Source organism: Crassostrea angulata, chromosome 2 (genome assembly GCF_025612915.1).
Source record: "Crassostrea angulata isolate pt1a10 chromosome 2, ASM2561291v2, whole genome shotgun sequence".
In the NCBI taxonomy this organism is placed as follows: Eukaryota; Metazoa; Mollusca; class Bivalvia; order Ostreida; family Ostreidae; genus Magallana; species Magallana angulata.
Window position 1 is genome coordinate 58,365,928 of NC_069112.1, and position 11,573 is coordinate 58,377,500.

General features: G+C 32.6%; 1 pseudogene; it reads left to right on the forward strand.

Annotated features, from left to right (window-relative positions):
* The first annotated feature begins 8,284 nt into the window (after positions 1-8,284).
* Positions 8,285-10,453, forward strand: LOC128173695 (uncharacterized; annotated as a pseudogene).
* Positions 10,454-11,573: the final 1,120 nt, after the last annotated feature.

Genomic DNA, 11,573 nt, shown 5'->3' on the forward strand with positions numbered 1-11,573 from the left:
CTTTTACTTTTTTTTCCCAAAAGCTTACAGTTGTTCGTGATATACTGAATAAAGCTAGGAAGGAATGAATACAAATAAGATACGTTACTTTTGGAACATAGTAAACGTCTCACATTTCTATTATGCATAAACACTCAAAATAGAAAATTTTTACTGACAATTGATAATGGATAGTTTTGACAAGAAATTGAAATGTTCGATTGAAAATCTCGAAATGGTTCCGATAACAATACTTTTCGATAATTATAATATTTCAATTACTGAACTTTCATTACTGTAATGTCAATCAACGCAAATTTAGAACGATTAAAGTTACATCAAAGAAATAAGAAACAATCTGGTCCAATTAAAGCTAAAAAAAAATAACACTTATGCCTTGCAATTAATGGCGCACTTAGCATTACGCCAGTTTTTGACTTAATAACCTTATTTCCTGACATTTTCTGTAGATTTGCTTATTTTCATAAAATTATTCGGTCAGGTCATACTAGTATTGTCGCTTTACAAGGCTAAGCCAATCATTTAAAAACGTACGACCTCGTAATCCATATAGTGTAAAACTGTAGTAGGATGCTATCAACATAGTAGAACATATAAACTATATATTGTAGTTTGGTGTAGCTGTAAACAAAATAAAATAAATTTGATATTGCCTAAAAACTCTAAAAAGCAAATATTATCAAAACTTTATCTTTAATATCTTAACAGAAAGGAAATAATTAGAAAATTGATATCAAGTCGATATCAAATATTTAAAGAAGTTTTTTGTTATAATCTGTCAATGATAAATATGTAAGCTAGCACCAACGTTGTCTTGAACACGAAGATATATCAATCCTTTGAATTTCTAAAAATGCTGAAAGTGATGAAACAAAAGAAAACAAAAAACAAAAAACGGAGAGATAAATCCACTGCACCCTAAAACAACTAAAATGATTTCATTAGCCTTGTCATTAAAATGCACATGAATTTGATTGCAAAAGCCACACTGTAGTTACTCAAGTGACCGATAAGGCTCATGGGCCTCTTGTTTAAATACATACGAATTTTCAAATGAATCTTTATCAACAACAACAAGAAAGCATATATTGACGCAAGCGTCAAATCGGCCGCAAAAAATAATTATTGTATGAATCATCATTGATTGTTTACATAAAACACACCAAAGAAAAGAAAATAACGAGTTGGTTTACTCATTTTTATGGTAAATTTTAATATATTTTCAGCAATACGTTTTGAAGTTTAACATTTTACTATTATTCTTAAGAATCGAGTTCGTTAACATTTTAAACGGTTACTATATGACCAATGCCATAGTATGAAGTATAGGAAAACACATTGATTTGTATGTATTCTAATACAAAGTTCAACTTATCATTATTCTCTTGGAGGTTATGTCAGTATTTCAAACCATTTCTATTTTTGGTTGCATTGTATTGAATTAAAACTTTATTAAAACTATAGTTTATATGATTTCATAATAAAATTAATATGGATTATTTTAAAGGTACGTTTAATATCATATGCTCATCCGGTAGAAACTGCACAATTTTAAGGGTAAAAATTAAGCTGGATAAATTTTCCCCTAAATGTAATTATAAATCTTATCTACACTTCAGTTTATGAAGATAATCATGCTTAATTAATTGCACGAGGTTCTAAAAAGTATTTTAGGTCAGCTAAAATTTTCAGGTCTTTCATATTATTGTTTTGAAATGAATGAAATATATTATAGTCTCGATAAAAACGCACCCAACACGACAGTCTATGACCTACTATACATTTACAAGTAAAACAAAAAATGTGTAATATTTTTTAAAGGAATATAACATATTTCTACAAGCAAATTGACTTTTAATTCATTAAAAAATAAGCAATATATTAATTATATAAAAATTATATATCCCACAGTGTACTGACTACCATCAATAAAGAGTCAACTTGTTGCTAATGCACATCTTTATTTAGTCATTGTATAACTAGAATGATGATTTACGACATGATGACGTGACTTGATGTTATGACACGTGATGTGACTAGATGTGATTAACTGGAAAAACAAAGAAAACATACATAAGTTTTGATGCTATGAATAAACAAACAAAACACACTCAGCATATGACAAATATCACTCTCGTAAATATATATGCCCCTGTTCTTGTGAACAATACTTTCACTTATATATATATATGCTCTAGTAAATTAGCAAATATAACGAAACTCGTACTACTAGCAAATTACACAATTCAAAATGAATATATATGTACGCCTATGGTAGAGTGCACAAAACATCGCATCCAAACAATGAAACCTTAAATTCCGATATATCATACAATAGAAACATGCTACGATGATACTTATAGCTTTAAATTTATATAACATTCTAGAAATATCCCTAGTGCCAACATTCTAACATGTTACTAAAAATACATCTACACAGTTGAACGCTTTTGTTTACACATTTATACCTATCGTTTACACATAACTTTCTGCACAAAACAATACACAAGAAGATTTCATGTTAACTTACCAACTTAGAAGTTTTCTCTCGTAGAAACAAACATAGTAAACATGGTTAATGTAATTGGTGTTTAGCACAGGGACTTGGAAAAAATCTAAACTGCTCGTTCCCCGCGAAAAATCCTAATAACAAAACCAAATCCGGAAATCCGGAATATTCTAAAATTCAAACTTAATCCGGAAAAATGTATATAATGTTAAATTGGCAAAAACAATCCAGCCCCCTAATTGTGGAACATTATGTGACTCAATTATACGAATCATAATACTTGATATATAATCAAATTATATACATTGAAAAAGTACCCGTGTCAATAAAATGTCATAGGTTGCCTTAGATAAGCAATAAATATGAAAAAGCACAATGAAAGTTTGATAACACATCACACAGAAGGTTCGTCCATTTCCAAAATAAGACACAGTTTATCTATTGGACATCACACAAAAAAGTGTTCGTTGCTGTCTTTACTTTCACTTTTCGCACTAGTCCAAAACGATCGGGAACAGTCTCTAAAACCACACCCATTGGCCAGGAATTACGAGGAGAGTTCGAATCCACCACTAAAACCACATCACCTATTTTCAGGTTCCTCTTCACTTCGTGCCACTTTTGACGCTCTTGCAGTAATGGTAGGTATTCTTTCACCCATCGGTTCCAGAAGAGGTTGGCCATATATGGAACCTGCCTCCAACGACGTCTGCAGTAGTTGTCAGATTTCGTAAACACACCTGGTGGTAAATTTGGCTGTTGTCTCATTAACAAGAGATGACTTGGTGTCAAAGCCTCTAGGTCGTTGTGATGATCGGAATTCTTGGTTATTAGTCTGTCATTGAGAATGGCCTCTATTTCACACATAAGTGTATTGAGTCCTTCATCATCTAGTATCTGTTCTCGAAAAACACTGTTCATCACTTTTCTTATGGTCGTTACGGCTTCTGGGGGGGGGGGGGTCGGGATGAAGAAAACCATTTTTTTTCCTTTTCGGTTTGATAGATTTCGTTGGAAACAAAACTGAGTTTATTATTTTCTGTTTTATGAGGCTCGTGTGTGTAGGGCGGGAGTTTAGTCTTGGAGAAATTTGTAATGATGATGGGGTATGTTATTGGCGGGGGAATGGGTTGTATTCTGGATGGTGTGCTTGATCTTCGTTGCGTGCAGAATATTTGAAGCCGCAGGTCGAAGGGTGTATGCAACCCAGGGTAAATCCCCAAACAACGTTGGTTGGACCTGGATAACGAATTTATTTCCTATATTTTACAAATTTAAAATAACATTGTTGTAGTGAATAGTGAAGTTTAATACAAAGAACCAAAAATTAATAATAATTGAAATTGTGCTGAAAATCATTCATTCATACCAATAGCTAAATATTAAGAAATAGGAAGTTTGGCAAATCATTATTTCACTTGTTACATTATTTTGACCGAAGATGTAAACAAGAAGTGCATTGGGACGTCATTTTTTTATTTACACCTGGCTTCAGCAGGTGGCACGGAAACCGCAAAATGGCGTCTTATCCAGTGTATGCGGAATTACGGTTTCGTCCATATGATGCAAAGGACATCGTAATGACGGAAATATTCTCCCCGTCATCTTAGAACATGTGAGAGAAGTAATCCGTCTCCAGCCCGCCTATTTAGGGCATGTCAGTATGATTTTACTCACAAAATAAAGAAGAGTGAAGAATATACTTTCTGTAGGGAGTGTGAGGATTACGTGTCCTCTGAAAAGGCAAAGGACAAGTCTTGCAAGAAGGGGAATACCAACCTTCTCTAGTATAAGGATGTCCAAATTAGTGAAGAAAAACATGGGAAAGAGAATATAATTAATATGGTAAGTGAAAGTCATTTTATACATATCTAAAATCAGCACTATACGAAAATCAATACTTTATTAGAAGATGATTTTTTGTGATTTTACTTTTCCCTTCTTGTGCTAGTAAAGGAACTAAAAACCACGGCTAGGGCCTGTCCTGAATGTCATTATTTAATTTGTACAAAATGTACAATCATAAAAAATAATAAATTTAAAACATTTGCATAGTTGTTGTTTGGTTTTATTCATTAGCTTGTTGCATGATGTTTGGTTAAATGAATTAGAATTACCTCACTTTAGGTTAAAAGGTAAATAATATATGTGTATGAACTCCTTTTTTGGGTGTTGATTCTAAATTTGAACATGTGCATTGCCGATGAATTATGAAGCAAATGCGTGAGTGTGCATATGAAGTAGTTGTTTGAAAGTCTTCTGGGGAAATTTGTGAATTTTATAAGATAAAACTCCATTTGTGTACGATAAAGAGTAGGACGAATGCTTTGGATAATTCTCATAGACCATAACATGGATAATAATTCACCACATAAAATGCTATCTGCTGAGATGTCAATTACACAGAGTAGTATATTACAGTATTACACAGAGTAGTATATTACAGTATATGTATTTACCATCTGTAGATGTTATTGTCTTTAAGTCCATGTTGAAAAACACATAAACTTAAGCAGCTGCTTACATTTCTTCCACTAAGGACAATCTCCTTCTTCCAATCACTTTAACCCCCTCCCTGAACTGGTTGCGTGGAAACAATGTTTCCAGGTGGTGGCGGGAAACAGAATACAAGTTGTCCTGCATTTCGACCAGGTTGCTGTAAAATAAAAAAAAAAACTATAAGATTGGAATTAGCTCAATTTAGAGACTATGGGGTACACATTTAGTGCAAAGGACTAAGTGCGGTTTTGGCTTTTTTTTGCCCCCTGGTTACCGCGAAAAATAAAATGGAAGATTCAAGCTATTTTTTTATATCAAGGAAAAAAAGAGAACACATTCCTAATATTTCTAATGATTTTTTACATTTTGAACAACTATATATTGAAATTCAGAGTCCCTAAAGTATCGATGTTTTGGAAAATTTACAAATTTAATGGCTTTTTGCGTTACATTTTCACTTAATTTAATATGAGCGCAGGCTTGCTCAAGTACCAAACTTTTATAGAAGAAAGATAATTTATAAAGAAATAAACAGTGAAAAGATCTTACTTGAGCAAGACTGCGCTCACTGTTAATTTCGAATAAAACGGTCGCATTGATTCGTTGTGCCGTACCAAATTGTGACGTCGAGAAAATTCGGTCGCGCTTGTATTTCTTTTATTGTTTGGCAAAAAAAAAGAAGTATGTTTAAATTATCTTGAATGCATATTTTCAATAATTAAATATAAAGATAATGCAAAACTTTGTTGTTGATGTGCGTGAATAAAACTTGGCTGAGTTAACAAAAACCGAACGAAAGGAAAGTAAACAATTTCTACGATGTAGATACAGTCACTTATCATGGGTTGGATGGCTTGAAAGAGGGGCCTCTTTTAAAGTTATCTGCGCTTTATTTGATCGTCAACATGGCAGAATTACTTAGGTAAGTAAAATAAAACATAATGAAAGAAACCACACACCTATAAACATATACACATGTGCATGATTAACGTCTATCTCTGCCTCTGTTCATTTGCTTTACACTTGTAAATACATTTAAAAAATAGCATTATAATTCAAGAATTAGATTGAAACAATGTGCATATACACGATTTATTTCATTCATATAGAATTCCTAAAGCGTTTAGTCAAAAATCTCGACCGTCTGCTTATACACACAATCTCGTCTGTCTGACGAAAGATTCATACATTATTCCTACATGTATACAGTACCGCTGCAACAATCTGAAACTAACGCGTTTGTGTTCTTGAAGGAATTTAATAAGTAATGCATAATGCAAATATAACACCCTAGCTATGTTATTAACTTTACTTTTGACAGCTGGATATTGTTTATTGTATCTTAGCGACATTAAAGGGAAATAATCATTGTTTGGGGCACCATGCGGGATAACTCTCTTCCTATATAGATATATCAAAACAAAAACAAAATAAAAGTTGTTCGCTTGTTATTGCAACATTTAGATCACAGCTGTTACTTTTATTTTTTTGGATATATTATTAAGCATAATCTCTCTCTCTCTCTTTCTCAACTTAATTGTTTCTGTGATAAAGTTTGATCCATAGTATAATATAACACATGTTATTAGTATACTATAGAATAAATTTTATTACAGAAACAAACCCATGTGTTTGTTTAAGAGAGAGAACAAGAGAGAGAGAAAGAGAGAGAGAGAGAGAGAGAGATATTTAATTAAAATTCAGAAAAAAATCTCTGCTGCAAACTTAAATATAGTTAAAAATATTTATCCTTTTGTTGAAAAAATATGTTTTGGATGTTAAAGCATGCAAAGATTTTTTATGAATATATTAGATATTATCAAATTTTAACTGGTATATGTGAATAGGTACATGTTCATCTATATTACTCTCAAAAAAATATTCCACCCTGTATCATACAATTGAAAACTTTATTTTAATTGACAATTATTGAAAACTGTTAAAATCTAGTTGGATGATTATTCATGCCACTAGTTTATAATTTGTAAATTTTTTAAATCATTTGTTGCAGAAGCTATCTGCTTGATTATGCCTAAAGCATACTACTGCTGTTGGTGTCATACAAGAAGTTGTGGTGGATATCAGTCTAGGAGACCTATTAAAACCCCAGCATTGATACGTGCAACCGTGAAGCGAACAGGACGAGATGTCTCCGAAGAAGATGTTATTTGTCAGAGATGTTTTAGATCTTTTTCTCGATCACAGACCAAAGTTCCAAGTGTTCCATTGTGCAATGAGGTGTCCAAAGACCCAGACTTTTTACCACCTGAGGCAAGATGGGATTCCAATTCAAAAGAACTTAGTCCAAATCTATTATTCTACCAATAGCTTCCACACCAAAAGGTCACAGAAAATGTGTTATCTGTAGGAAGCCTCATAATGAAAGGAATCGTCTTGTAGTCGTTCCAAATGCAGGTATTACAAAGCTTTTTTAGAAACCGATGACAGCAAATGCTGTAAGACACATCTAGAGGATGGCTACCTCAGCAAAGCGGCTCTGTCATTACTTACAACAACCAAAAATGAAGAGCAGTTGTCACGATCTGATATATGCAAGCTTTTATCTGACCTATGAGATACTATCAAATCTTCAACATACCTGAACTTTGATGTACCATCGCTTTTAAGTGAAGAGGACTATTCAAACCTCACTGGATTAAAGAAGGAACAATTTTCTGAACTGGTTAATGTATTAAAGAACTTGAATAACAACTTCAGCCGCTCAAAAAAAACATGTCTCGCTGTATTCCTCACAAAGCTTCGGACTGGCCTTCCAAATACAATTCTCTCCAGCATCTTCAATCTTTCACTTAATCAGATTCAAAGAATAACTCCATCTGTAAGAGAGGCTCTTATGAAAAACTTTGTCCCCAGACATCTTGGTTTCCAACACATTAGCCACCAGGAACTATGCTTGCACCATATTACTCCTATTGCCAGAAAGCTGTTCACCAGTGAGGATAACCAAGACCAAGCTGTACTCATCCTTGATGGTACCTACATCTACATACAAAAGAGCAATGACTATGAATTTCAGCGGCTTTCCTACAGTCTCCATAAAAACCGTCCATTATTTAGTGAAACCAATGATGGTTGTAGCTCCTGATGGGTATATCATAAGTGTTCTGGGACCATACCTGTCAGATTACCATAACAATGATGCTAGCATAACAAAACATATGATCTCACAGAATGCTGTAGACATCCAAGGTAGGTAATTACAGTTACACAATTTTAAAAAAATTCAGAGACACTTAATCATAAGGACATGAATGCACATTTGTATATGTAAATGCTATAAAAATTACTTAACCCTAAAATAAAAAAAAAAAAACACATGATGCATGAGGTACTGATATTGAAATTCTTTTTCTTCTAGAATGGTTGAAAGAGGATGATGTGGTGATTGTCGATAGAGGATTTCGAGATGCAGTCACATTCATGGAAGAAAATGGTCTTCAGGTACAAATGCCATTTTATCTACCAAGGGGAAAGAAACAACACTCCACAACTGAAGCCAACATATCTCGGATGGTTACAAAAGTAAGATGGGTTGTGGAAAGTGCCAATGGTAGGCTTAAACAGTGGAGACTCCTTGATAAAGTAGTTCCAAACAAACTTCTTCCACAAATAGGAGACTTTGTTCGCATTGTGTTCGCTCTGTGCAATAAATTCAGACCCTGTCTTGGGAGCATGGATCCAGAGTCATCGGAAATTGCAACTAAAATGTTGGAAAAAGCAGATATGCCAAATACAGTCCAAACTCTGGTAGAAGAAAACAACCTTTTGACTCGTCGTGCTGTATACTCAGCCATTGAAGCCTCCTCAGACCAGCTGGATAATTTCCCTGTTCTCTCCCTTGATGATATGCGTACCATCACACTTGGAATTTATTAAATAAAGCTTGCAGAAAACTACTCGAGGGAACATTTAAAAGATGGAGGCAGTTACGAAATCATGGTATGTCATGACTTTCCTTTTCTCTTAAGAGTTAAAATTCAGTCTCGACACTCAAGGACTTTCTACATACTCTGTGGATTAAGTATGACTCTGAAAAAGAAGGTGTTGATTCTATTTGTGGTTGGTACTGTACTTGCAAATGTGGAGCAAGAATAGTTGGTTGCTGTGCTCATGTGTCAAGTGTGTTGTGGTTTCTTGGTTGGAAACGACATCAGAGTGATGAACCCTTTGCATCTGGATCTGGGCCCAAACGCCATTTTCTGAATGCAGCTCATCTGGAGGACTCTGACAGTGACACAGTTGAAGAGTAGTACTGCTTAATTGAATGTAAGTGTAAGATATTGTGACTTAATTCTGTGATGGCTTTCTCATATTTATTTCATTTGAAGAAATGATGTTAGTTTTTATGATATTTGCAAAAGAGATGTCATATGCAGAATTACTTTAAATCTTTATTCAGTGATTTGAAAATGTTTCCATGCTAATTTAATTGCATTTGTTGGATATATATGTATCCATCTGATGTATTTAACTCAAGAAATCATTATGATTGTACAAAATGTTAAAAATAAGTTGTTACTATCATGATAATTTTAATGAATATATTGAATTATTTCCTTGTAACAGAATTCCAACTGTTCTTTTAAAGTGTTAGTGTTTAGAATTTGAATGAATGAACAAGTATTTATGTATAAATTATATATTTTGTTCTATCAATTCTTTAATGTCGATGAATTAAAGTATTTTTTAAAGTTCAATACTCATATGAATTTAGTTGCAAATGTATGAATTGGCTGATAGGAGATTTTGGATTATTAAGTAATTTTGGGTTTTAATGTTGTCCTGAATTGTTGCTATAGAACTGTAAGGGGGGTTGAGTATTTCTTGTTTTTTGTAGATTGATCCTAGGAGTATAGGAGTACATACTTAAATGCATGTGTAGATGGTATGTTAATTCATAGACATGTACATGTATAATGTTCTTTTATATCAATTGTTGTTTGTTCTTTAACTAACTGTTTGTCTAATATAGACATCATATGAAATTGGTTGGCATAAAGATATGCTTTTATTGCTACATTACTTTATTTTTTAAAAAAAAGGACAATGGAAATCTGATTTTTCAATTCTTGATTTTAAAGCACACCACTGTAATAACATAATGTTTAAAAGAAGCTTTGCTTTATTTAAGTATTGTTTTTGATGCATTGTAATTAATTTGTAATGGTTCCCATGGTAACAAGTTAGCTGTTGCTAGGGAGAATTTTGATGCATATGCAGGTGATATTAACAAATATATAAAAAAAACTATTCTACAATATACTTTGCTGTAGTAATTTGATTGATAAATTTGTTAAGATACATGTTATGAACTTGTTGCTATGGTAATATTGGTTGCCTGGATACTTTTGTTTTGTTGCTATGGTTAATTTTTCTCATTACACACACATGTCAATAACTATTAAAACTGCATTGGAAATATTTGCCTGGATTTGTAACTTAAAAAAACAAATTTAATAAAAAAATAGGATAAAAACATATGCTGAAAAGGGGTGAGTTTTCATGGACCGTTGCTAGGCAACATGACGTCAAAACAGTACAATTAAGTCATAAATTAAAAGGTTGACCCATATCCACCTTTCAGTATAAAAATTGTTGGATTCTGAGAGGGGGCATAAAATGGCACAAACCGCACTTAGTTCTTTCAATATATGAACACAAATCTGGAGTTTATACCATTGGATTATTATTTAGATAAGTTGTGAATACATTTATAACAATTGTCTTTTTTTTTATTTGCATGTCTGATCAACTTATTGGGGACAATTATACCACTGGATTGGACTTGCTTAAGTTGCTTAACATGAAACCGGGCAATGTTACAACTTTAAATATTGCATTTTTTGGTAAGAATATATCATAACATATTACAAATTCTAGCCAAGGACCATTTTTCATCTGTGCAATGTTATTTAAGGAATGAATTTGATTTATAGTATATGAAATATATAAGAACTTGTCTAACCAATCAAATTATGTGTTACAATCAGAATTAACCTATTTCATTTTATCAACATATAGAATTATATCTCTCGAGTACCCAAATTCAATCACCATAAGCAGAATTGAAAATATCCTGCGTTTCTGTTATTTGTGGGGTTTTTTTTTCATTTGAAATAACTAAATATAACCTGAACATTATAAATTATAAAGGACTATGTGCAATATTATGCATTTTCACCCTCATAAAGAGCTTTAAGCCTTTCATAAGATGGAAGCTAGTTGTAGTCATATTGTGTAAAGATTATCACCCCGCACAGTGACGCCATCATGTATAAATGACATCATGAAGATACTTATTTTGATGAACTGAATTTTTGTAGCAAAATATGGGTGTTTTGCAATGGTTTTTTGACTGGGAAATTTTTTGTGCAGGCTTGCTCAAGTACCATTTTCTAATTTGATGTGTATAATTATATGAGGAAAAAGATCATGTTTTAATCATATTTGAGCAGACCTGAGCTCTATACTTCCGAAATATAATATATTGCAAAATATGAAGAAAAAGTGACAATATTTTCATTTGTTTGCAAAATTGTGGAAA